Source organism: Elephantulus edwardii, unplaced genomic scaffold, assembly GCF_000299155.1.
Source record: "Elephantulus edwardii isolate Elephantulus edwardi_28Jun2011 unplaced genomic scaffold, EleEdw1.0 scaffold00088, whole genome shotgun sequence".
Lineage (NCBI taxonomy): Eukaryota > Metazoa > Chordata > Mammalia > Macroscelidea > Macroscelididae > Elephantulus > Elephantulus edwardii.
The window spans coordinates 714,159-725,097 of NW_006399838.1; the positions used below are offsets into that span (position 1 = coordinate 714,159).

General features: G+C 37.4%; 1 pseudogene; it reads right to left on the reverse strand.

Annotated features, from left to right (window-relative positions):
* Window positions 1-10,715, reverse strand: part of LOC102870411 — a 34,251-nt pseudogene extending 23,536 nt beyond the window's left edge.
* Between the last annotated feature and the right edge of the window lie 224 nt (window positions 10,716-10,939).

The window sequence follows — 10,939 nt, forward strand, 5'->3', positions numbered from 1 at the left end:
GTATTTAATCTTCTGCAGTAAATACTTCAGGTCTTCTTCACTTTCTGCAAGCAAGGTTGTATCTTCTATATTCCAAAGGTGTCGTCTACCTCCAACCTAAAGTCACACTCTTTTCATATAGTTCAGCTTTGAAATTATTTGCCCATCACTCATCTTGAACAGTTATGGAGTAAGGATTCAACCCTGACACACAACATTCTTGATTTTCCAAAAATCCACAGGACCCTTATAGTTAGCATTCTGCCCTCAAATCTCTGTAGATTACTGACTGGCAAGTACTGTTTTAGAAAATAAAGACACAAATATATAATATTAGTACGGTTATTTGCTTAACAATATAATTTGCTAGCAGGTATTGTGCTTATTTTGCTTGAATTCCAATGGATTAACTCTCTCAAAGAATTAAGAGTTTTTACATAATCTAATTGTGTTTTAGTGGAATATTGCAATAATGCCTGGGGGTAGAGGGTCAGGAGATGCGCTCCTCATCTAAAGGAAGGTGCTTTGAATCCACCAGTTGCCTTATGGTAGAGATAGCGCCAATCTTCTTCTATGCAATTTTTCAACCTCTGAAAATCTGCTGTAGGATCAGGTATAAAGAGGTCCTGACTCCATGACAGTGATGTGACTGACTGAATTGAATACCGTTAAGTTGTCTAAACACTATGAGAGTAGCTGTTACAGGTTTTGAGATAATTGATATGCATTTGCACAGGAGGCAAAGTGAGTGTCCCTCTCTTGATCCTGCCACTAACAATGCAACTTGGTTTAACTATTTTACAGTCATTGTAACAAAATCCTTCCTGACTACTCAGTAGACTGCAAATATCTTAAGTGATCTCACTAAGCTTTCATTAGCTCCTTGATTTAAAAAAAAACAAAACATTATTATAAGCTATTTTTGTTGCCAGATACCTCAAAAGCTTTTTGTGCCTTAAGCTCTCTTCAGGTGAATAAAGACCATAAGGTTTCCCTTCACAGATTTATTACAGAAGAAAGTTGTTTATATTTATGGGAAAAAAGGAAAAATAGTTTCACCTTAGTGAACATTATTTTTCAAAACAAAGATAAAATATTCAGACATCCAGATATGATCTTACACAAGTCATATGTAACACAATGGATGTGCAAATGGCTCAGATGAACTTATTACTAACTTATACACATATAGGCTGTATATATAAGGGCAGCTCAGGATGACAAAGCAAAGTATTATAATAAAACGTGAAAGGAGTCAGAGTTAGAAAATCAAAAGGACCAAGCTCACTCGGCATTTCTTAAGCTGAAGGAACTAAAGAACACATTCAAGCCATGAGTTGCAATACTTAAGGATGCGATGGGCAGAATATTGAATGATCCAGTAAAAAGTAAAAGATGAGGAAAGGCGTATACAGAGTCACTCTGCCAAAAAGAACTGACTAACATAAAAGGATTTCAAGAAAGAACATATGATCAAAAGGCAATGGTGATGAAGGAGGAAGTTCAAGGTGCTGTGAAGGACTTGGCAAAAAATAAAGCCCCAAGAATTGACAGAATACCAATTGACTTATTTCAACAAACAGATGCTACCCTGAATGTGCTCAACAGGTTTTACCAAGAAATCTGGAGGAAAATCACCTAGCTAACTGACTAGTCAAACAAAGGTGACATGACAGAGTGTGGACATTATAAAAAACTATCACTAATATCACATACAAGCAAAATCTTGTTGAAGATTTTCCAGAAATGTCTGGAACAGTACACTGACAGAGAACTATCAGAAAAACAATCTGGGTTTAGAACAGGTTGTGACACTAGAGACAATACTGCAAATGTCAGATGGATCTTGGCAGAAAGTAAAGAGGAACAGATGAATGTCTGTCTGTGTTTCATTGACTATCTTATTGTCTCTGACACGCCTATCCCCATTACCTCAGTGACTGAATCAATCCATCTTATCGAGGGTCTTTCTCTCCTGAGCTGTTCTTCCACCCTCCCAAGCATGACATCCCTCTCCAAGGACTGATTCCTTCTTGCAACATGTCCAAAGTATGTCAGACGAAGCTTCAGAATCCTTGCCTCCAAGTAGCAGTCTGGCTTCATTCCCTCCAGGACAAACTTGTTTGTTCTCCTAGCAGTTCACGTTATGTTCAATAACTCTTCTCCAGCACCAAAGCTCAAAGGAATCAACTCTCCTTCTATCATCCCTAGTCATTTTCCAGCTCTTTGATGCATAGCAAGTAATTACAAAGACCATGGCCTGTGTCAGGCACACCTTAGTCTCCAGACTGACACTGTTACTCCTCAACACACTCTAGACTAGCAGATATGGCAACTGAAGCTGAGCCCTCAAGTATGGAAACACACAGGAGGAGGAACAGCTGAAAGCAGACTCTAGTGATTAGAACATGGAATGTAAGAACCATGAATGTAGGAAAATTATATATTGTTAAGAAGGAAATGAAACAAATAAATATTGACATAGGTATTGGCAAAATGCGATGGAGTGGCATGGGACATTCTGAGTCAGAGGTTCATATGATCTACTATGCTTGAGATGAAAAGGTGAGAAAAAAAATGGGGTTGCTTTCATAGTTTAAAAAGTAATTTCTAGATCTGTCTTGAAATACAATGTTGTGAGTAATGGGATAACATCCATACAGAGAGTGTATTAGGTGAGAGATAAATGGATCAAACTTTGTAAACTACTGGGGGAGATAGTAAATAGATCAATCGTGAAAAATTATGACTTGAAAATAATTTTAAAAATAATCAATGTGTGTCAATGAATAAAAGAAAGCTCAACTTTTTTATAAACAGCCACTAAAATCACATTTAAAAGTGAAGTAAAAGATTAAACATGCTCATAATTCCCAAGAAATAATCTTGAGAGAATTATAAACCCAAGATCAGAAAGAACATATAAAGAGAACATATTTTAGCACATACTCACCTGGTATTACAGACTTCCAAAGATTTAATAAAATGTCTTATATATAACTATCAAGTTTATCTACTTTAATTATTAATTATAATGTCCAAAGGAATACTTAGAAAGTTTACATCAGAACAATAAGTTACATAAAAATGAAATTTTGCTGTAATTTTTTATGTACTGTCAATTTAGAACTGACTCATCACTGGTTGTCAGAGGCTGTAAATCGTATGGTAGGAGGTTGTCAACTTTCTCCTGTGAAGCAGCACATGAATTTGAATCCCTTGTTTTTGTGTGACAATCCAACTCTTTACCCACTAGATTACAGACTCCCTAAAACGAAATTAGTTACATAAAATATATAAAGATAAAAAAGAAAACGTGCAAAAAATATTTTTGAAAACTCTTTTTTTACTTCTTGGAGAAATTATTTCATTTTATAAAAATTCACTGTACACTCAAATAATAATACTAACATTGCATAAGGATTCATAACAGATAAACTGTATGGTCTTCTTGTTTCAAACCATAATTTATATTTACTTATGAAATGGGAATGATAGAGCAGCATAGTTATGCTAATTTTATAACTTGCAATTTAGTAGCTTTAGCATATTAAAATATCACAGTCCCAAAGTTTAACGTTCTAAACATCACATCTCTCTTTCCTCTAGAATCACTAAGACAGTGATTAATTGTCTATGAATTTTTTAGTTACAAATTTGAACACAAATTCACTGAAGAATTTAATTGATGTCAGTAATATGCAACACAGATAAAAAGAATGTGAATGTGAAAATGTGTTATATTGCCATAACGAATTTTGGAGATGAAGGGCAATTTTACCACCTGTACTGTCACCGTCCGGAATTATTGTCAGAGTAATGGTCTTTATTTAATATACCAGGGCAACAGAAATAATCATTTTACAAACAAATTAAGTATATAAGTCTCATATTAAATATGCAAATCATAAAAATAGGGTATATGTGGCATCTAAGAACATGCTACCTTTTTTATAAACATGAAAATTTTCTATCTGTTAAAGAAGCTTTTATGCTTATGACTTCTATGTATTGCTTCTATCACCTCTCCTTTTAACCCTGACTCATGACATTCTGATGTACAACAGAAAAAAAACAAACAAAACCCAATCTACTTGTGTTCTTGTTATCAACATGACTCGTTGTAGAACAACATCTTGTGATCTACAGTTTTCCTTTGTTCATCATACTAATGGAAGCACCAGTCAAGAAACTGAATCACATGTTTCAGGAGGCAAATCTGCAAAATATTTCTTTAAAGTTTTAAAATACAAAGATTCCACTTTAAGGAATATGGTGTGTCTAATTCAAGTCATTGTGTTTTAAATAGTTTCATGTACTTGTGACTAAAGAAGAATTGATACATCTAAATTGTGATGTTGAAGACTATTGGATATGTCATAGTCTGCAAGAAGGAAAACATTATCTTGGAAGAAAAGCTGCCAGGATGTTCCTTAGACACAATGATGAGAGTCTTTAACTCACATACTTTGTACATGTTATCATGAGGTAGAAATCCTTCAAGAAAGACATTGTATTTGATAGGGTGTCAGTAAAAAAGACAGTGATCCTCCATGAGAAATTGACAGAGAGGCTTCAATAATGGGTTCAAACATAATGACAGTTTTAAGTTTATGACTTGGAAATGGTTGGATGCACGTGACAACAGCAATTTTCCACTGAATGTGGTGTAGCTGATTTCATGAATCCACCTTTTCCATTTATGAATTTCTTCCTCTTATAATGAGAAGACAAACTCGATTTCTTTACCATCATCATAAGTAAATTCTTTCCCTTTTCTGTTTGCTTCTTTTATATTACGCTGCTCTCCTTCACACTCTCTAATATCCAAGCAAATCCATATTCTCTCTGGTTTTGTGAGCATCTCGTAGCAGTGGTTTTATCCTGATTTAACATTTACACTGCCTGAAATGCTGTCCTGGAGAGAGTAAAACCGTTTTCCCTGCAGGCAAGGATTTTCAAGCTCTATTTCACATACTTTGAGCATGCGGCCAGGAGGGACCAGCCCTTGGAGAAGGACATCATACTTGGAAAGGTGGAGGGACAGTGCAGGAAGAGCCCAGATGAGATGGATTGACACAGTAACTATGGTAATGAGGGTAGGTGTGTCAGAAAGTGAGACTGGCTCAGGATAGAGCAGAGTTCAGAGGTATTCCCATCACTCTGATTCTCCAGCAACTCGACAGCATGTAACAACAACAACAGCAACATGCATTTAAGTATAATAATGAAAAAAATATATAACTTAGAATTTTACTTCCTGATTTTTAAATCTAAGTGTTGCATTTTTTCTATTGCTGCTATTAAAAATAACAACATATCTCCAAGCAAGAGTAAGAGGAGGCCATGACAACAGAGATATCATTGCCAATGTCAGATGTATCCTGGCTGAAAGAATATCAATGGAATATTTATTTGTGCTTTATTGACTATGCAAAGGCCTTTATGTGTGGACAATGACAACCTGTGGCTGACACTGAGAAGAATGGGAATCCAGAGCACTTGATTGTGCTCATGAGGAAACTACCTGGATCAGGAGGCTGTTGTGTGAACAGAGAAGGGGAGCACTGCATGGTTTGGAATTGGGAAGGGAATGCATCAAGGTTGTAGTCTATCTCCATACATGTTAAATCTATATTGTTGCTGATGTTGTTAAATGCTGTCAAGTCATAGGCAACTCATAGCGACCCTATGAATGAAAGTCCTCAGCATCGGAGTGACTTCCATCCTTTCTCCAGGTTCACTGGGTTTCCAGAGGCAAGCTATTACAGAAGTGGATGCCACTCCTGCTTCCAAGCTTGTTTTAATCGGGGAGCTCCACCAAACACTGTCTGCCATGGGTGTCATAGTGTTCAGCTTCACAGCAACCACAAGTTACCTCTGTATGGCAAGAGGACATACCAAAGCTATACAACCTAGAAGAATGTTTGAACAGAAACAATGAAAAACAAGCCCAAGGGCCACAGCCCCAAGGGCCCTCCAGTATTTTACCATTCCGGCATCTCCAAATGCTGGTTAACTCGGGGCCAGAGACCCCCAGTTCATCTGGCAAGTCTGCTCTGTTGACACCCACTTGTGGCAAAAAGGAAGCCACAAGCGCCCAGAGCATCCCGTACTTGCCTCTCTTCAAGATGCCAGAGTTCAATCTATATGCTGAGCAAATTATCCATGAAACTGGACTCTGTGAAGAGGAATGTGGCAGCAGGATGGAGGGAGATTCATCAATAACCTGCTTTATGCAGATGACAAAACCTTGCTTATTGAAAGTGAGGAGGGCTTTAAGTACTTATTGCACAAGATCAACGAATGCTGCCTCAATATTAAGAAAACAAAGATTCTTACAACTGGACCAAAAGACCGTGTAATGATGGATGGAAAGAAGACTGAAACTGTCAACAGCTTCATCTTGCTTGGACCCACAATTAACACTCTTGGTACGAGCAGTGAGGAAACAAGGAAAGGCATTGCACTGGGAAAATCTGCAGTTATGGACCTTTCCAAATAATTGAGGAGTAGTGATGTAATTTTGAGAACGAAGGTGTGTCTGATTCAGGCCATAGTCTTTCCGATTACTATTTATGCATCCGAGACCTGGACAGTGAATGATGATGACGGAAAAAGAATTGACACCTTTGAGCTGTAGTGTTGGAGAAGAGCACTGAAAATCCCATGAACAGCCAAGAAAACCAACAGATATTTCTTGGAGAAGGTGCAGCCACAGTGCTCTTTGGAGGAAAGAATGATGAGGCTTCACTTCACATTCTTTGGCCATATTGGTTGGGGGTGCTATTCCTTGGAAGGCATGTAATGTTGGAAAGAGTGGAAGGTTCAAAAAGCAGAGGAAGACCTTCAACCAGGTGGATTGACATGGTGACTACTGCAATGGGCCCTTGTGTATCAGGAAGTGTAAGGATGGCACAGGACAGGACTAGGTTCAGATCTTTTTTTCATAGAGTCGCCATGAGTTGGACTCAACTTGAGGGCACCTAAGAACAACTACAACAATGTCAGGTGGATTTTGGATGAAAGCAGATAATTCTAGAAAGATGTTTACTTGTATTTCATTGCTCTGGTAAATGTTTTCAACTGTATGTACGATAGTAAATAAGGGATAAAGTAGAAAGGGATGGGAATTCAAGAATAATTAATTGTGTTCTAAGGATATCTGGTGACAGAGTTGTAGGGAGCTGCTCTGCTACCTATAAGGTTGTATCTCTCTGGTGGTTTTAGTTTAGCAATGGCTCTGTGAGACTAAGGTGAGCAATCTCCTCCTGTGTGATTTACAGGCTCTGAAAATCCCCTGGAGGGTCAACTACATTGAACTTAGCAACACAGGATGCAGACATCATCACTCACTAACGTCACATTCAAATAAAATCCTAGTGAAGACAACAAAAAATAAAACAAAAACCAACCACAAAAAACCTGCAGCAATACATTGACAGGGAATTGACAGAAATAGAAGCTGGATTCATAAGAGACCAAGGACAAAAAGGATATCATTGTTGGTGTCAAATGGATCTTCTTGCAAAACAGAGAATACCAGAAATATGTTTACTTATGTTTTATTGACTATGCAAAGACATTAATTTGTGTAAATCACTATGAATGATGGATAAAATATAGAAGAATGAAAGATCTCCTGAGTCTGGTGAGTTGGAGATTTAATTGTACACATGTCAAACCTGTACATAAACCATGAAGCAATAGTTGGAACAAAAAAAAAAAAAGTGACACGCATGACTTTAAATAAGGAAGGCTTTATAGCATTATTCTATCCTTTGACCATACCTCTTCAATCTGTACGCTGGCAACTAGTCTGTTTCCCATGGCTATAGCAATGGATTTAAGCACCACAAAGATTGTGTGGATGGTACAAAGCAGAATGCACAATTAAATATGAAAAGACCTGGAGTTAAACAATGAAAGGAGGAGAACATGCAAGTACCGAGCAAGGCTGAGTTCTCTTAGCTATAAGATCACTGTGAGTCTGATCACACTGGTCCCACCTAACAACATTTACCCGTATTCAAAGTATTTGGCAGCCTAATTTGAAGCTTTCTCTCAATATTATATAAATCTGTGGCATAAGGAGTAATACTACTAAATATCTATGATTATATCAGCAACACAAGATATTATCTAAACCTGTACCTTGACCCTTTGAATAAGTTACTTAGAGAACAACTGATCTCAAGCTAGACAGAAAAGTTAAAATTTAGAAATGGTAAATGACTTTAGATAGTCTTCACACTTACTGGGGTTACAATAATATAGTATTTCAAATAATACAATGTTTCAAAAATTCACCTATCCTCAGATAATTCTGACTTGCTATCTGGGAATTGTTTCATTGCTTGTGCATTTTGGGAGTCTGATTTGAAGTTGCTTCATTTCTGAATGAGGTTTTTGTTAGAAAATAGAAAATTTACAAATTTTTGTCTCAAGAATAATGCTACTTTATGATATGCTGGAGTAATATTATTCTATAATGAGGAGGAATGTGGCATCGGGTTTGAAGGTAGACTCATCAACCACATACATTATACAGATGGCACAACCTTGCTTGCTGAAACTGAGGAGGACCTAAAGTGCTTGCTGCAGAAGGTCACAGCCTGTAGTCTTCAATAGAATTTGAGCTCAACATCAAGAAGACAAAGTTCTCACCACTAGACCAATTAACAGCACCGTGACACATGCAGAAGAGATTGAGATTGTTAACAGTTACAGCTTGCTTAGCTCCACAATCAACACTCTTGGTACCAGCAGTCAAGAAATCAAAAGATGAATTGCAACGGGAAAATCTGTTGTCAGGGACCTCTCCAGAGCTCTGAAAAGCAAGGATGTCCATCTAGAGACTAAGGTGTGCCTGATCCAGGTCATCATCTTCACAGTTACTTGCTATGCATCAGAGAGTTGGACAATGACTAAGGATGAGAAAAGAAACATAGATGCCTTTGAGTTGTGGTGCTGGAGAAGGGTCCTGAACACACCACGGACTGCCAAGAAAACAAATAGTTCTGTCTTGGAGACGGTGAAGCCAAGTTTCTCCTGCAAGGCTATAATTTTGAAGATCTGTCTTTTTTTACTTTTTTTTTTTTTTAAGATCTACTTTGGGCCTGTGGCCAAGCAGAATAGGTCCTTGGAGACGAACAGCATGCTTTAAGGGTGGAGGGATAGAGCAGGAGAGGAAGACCTTGGGTGAAATGGATTGAAACAGTAACGGGTGATGGGGGTTGGTGTGTCAGAATCAGCGAGACTGGTTCAGGACAGGGCAGACTTCAGAGTTGCTGTACACTGGGTCGCTATGAGTCACAGGTAACTTGATGGCACATAACAACATCAACCAACTACTTTATTTTAGGAATAGAACTTAGGGAATAAATAATCACAGAGATTTCTTTACTATCATCTTTCTCATTACCATGCATACTTCCCTTACACACAACTGAAAATTTTGAAATGGCAAGTCAACTGTGTGCTAGTGTTCGATTATTTTTTCAGCACTCAGTTCCACAGCATAGTTGGTAAATGAAATTTTGAGTACATTTGCTAGCCTATCAATACTTGAGAATCAATCACTTTGCTATAAACTAGGAAATCTCTTTGGGATTAGAGATTTGATTAGTATCTATATATAGGTACCCTTGACTATATGGTTCAATTCACTGTAGGGTAGAAATGATCAGGATTTGAGTTATATTCCATTATAAGGCATTTTTATTAGCTCAGGGAACACTTTCTCTACAGGTATTGACAAAAGAATTACCAAACTTCTTTTGTACAGTCAGCTATGTGGGTATAATTAAAGAAACATACACACACACACACCCCACACACACACACAGAGGCGCACGCGCACGCACGCCCACCCATGCTTGGGACATTTTTGCTGTGGTTTTGTTGACACTCAGTTCTCCTTAGGCCCAGGACTGAGGATATTTAGTTCTTCTATTTACTAGGAAATGCTCAAAATAAACCTAATAATGAATAATTCACCCTCAATATCTTGTTTTTCTCAAGGGTGGAAAGCAGCATTGATTATAACGTAGACTGTGATCTTTAATTGTAATTAATTTTCTGTTAGCTGTCTGGGCAGCTTCTTTACAATGGGAGCTTTGAAATAGCACTCATATGCCAGAATATTTGCCCAGCTGTGCTTAAATTGTCTTAAATGTGAGTTTATAGAAGTAAAACACAGCGAGACTGTGTTCTCTACTCTGAACACTGAAAATGGGACCAGATCAAAGAAAGAATGACATTGTGACTGAAAACATAACCCATTCCAAACTAAATGGGCTGTCTTTTCATTTTTAAAAGGCAGTATTTTATCACAAATTGAAGCCGATGCTGTTGGCTCCAAGTTAGGACCTGAAATAAAATTTTGAGAAAATTTGAAATAATCACAGCTTTAATTACTCAGGTCCATAGCTTTTAAAATTTTTAAATTTTTTACTTTTTTCTTGAGATATAAAATGTAGGGATATGAAAAACCGCTAAAAGGATTAATGCTAACAAAATAGCTGAGCTCTTTTGAGGAGTAAATTTTCAAAAGACGTTATTTAGCTTAAAGCCTACATCTTAAATCCTTACCTGTTTGTCTCCTCCAAAGCACCTTCTAATAACTGGAACCATTGACTGGAACAGGCCTCAGCCCTGGCTGCATGCCGTGGAAGCATTTCCAAAAGACCGAGTTCTTGTCTCACTTCTATATTCGTATTTAATTGGTCTGGCATGGGGCCTGGACATCATCATGTTTTACAAGTCCTCTGCTGGGTGATCCTGTTGTACATGCAGCCTGAGTTGAGAGCCACTATTATTGCATTTGAGGGAACGATTTCCTGAGTTTATCAATATTTCAACTGCTCTCCACATTGCTCCCAATTAAATGCTGAATGTATTTTATTTATAGTGGCTGGGGTTTATCTTAAATATAATGATTCATATTTCTAGTTGCCAA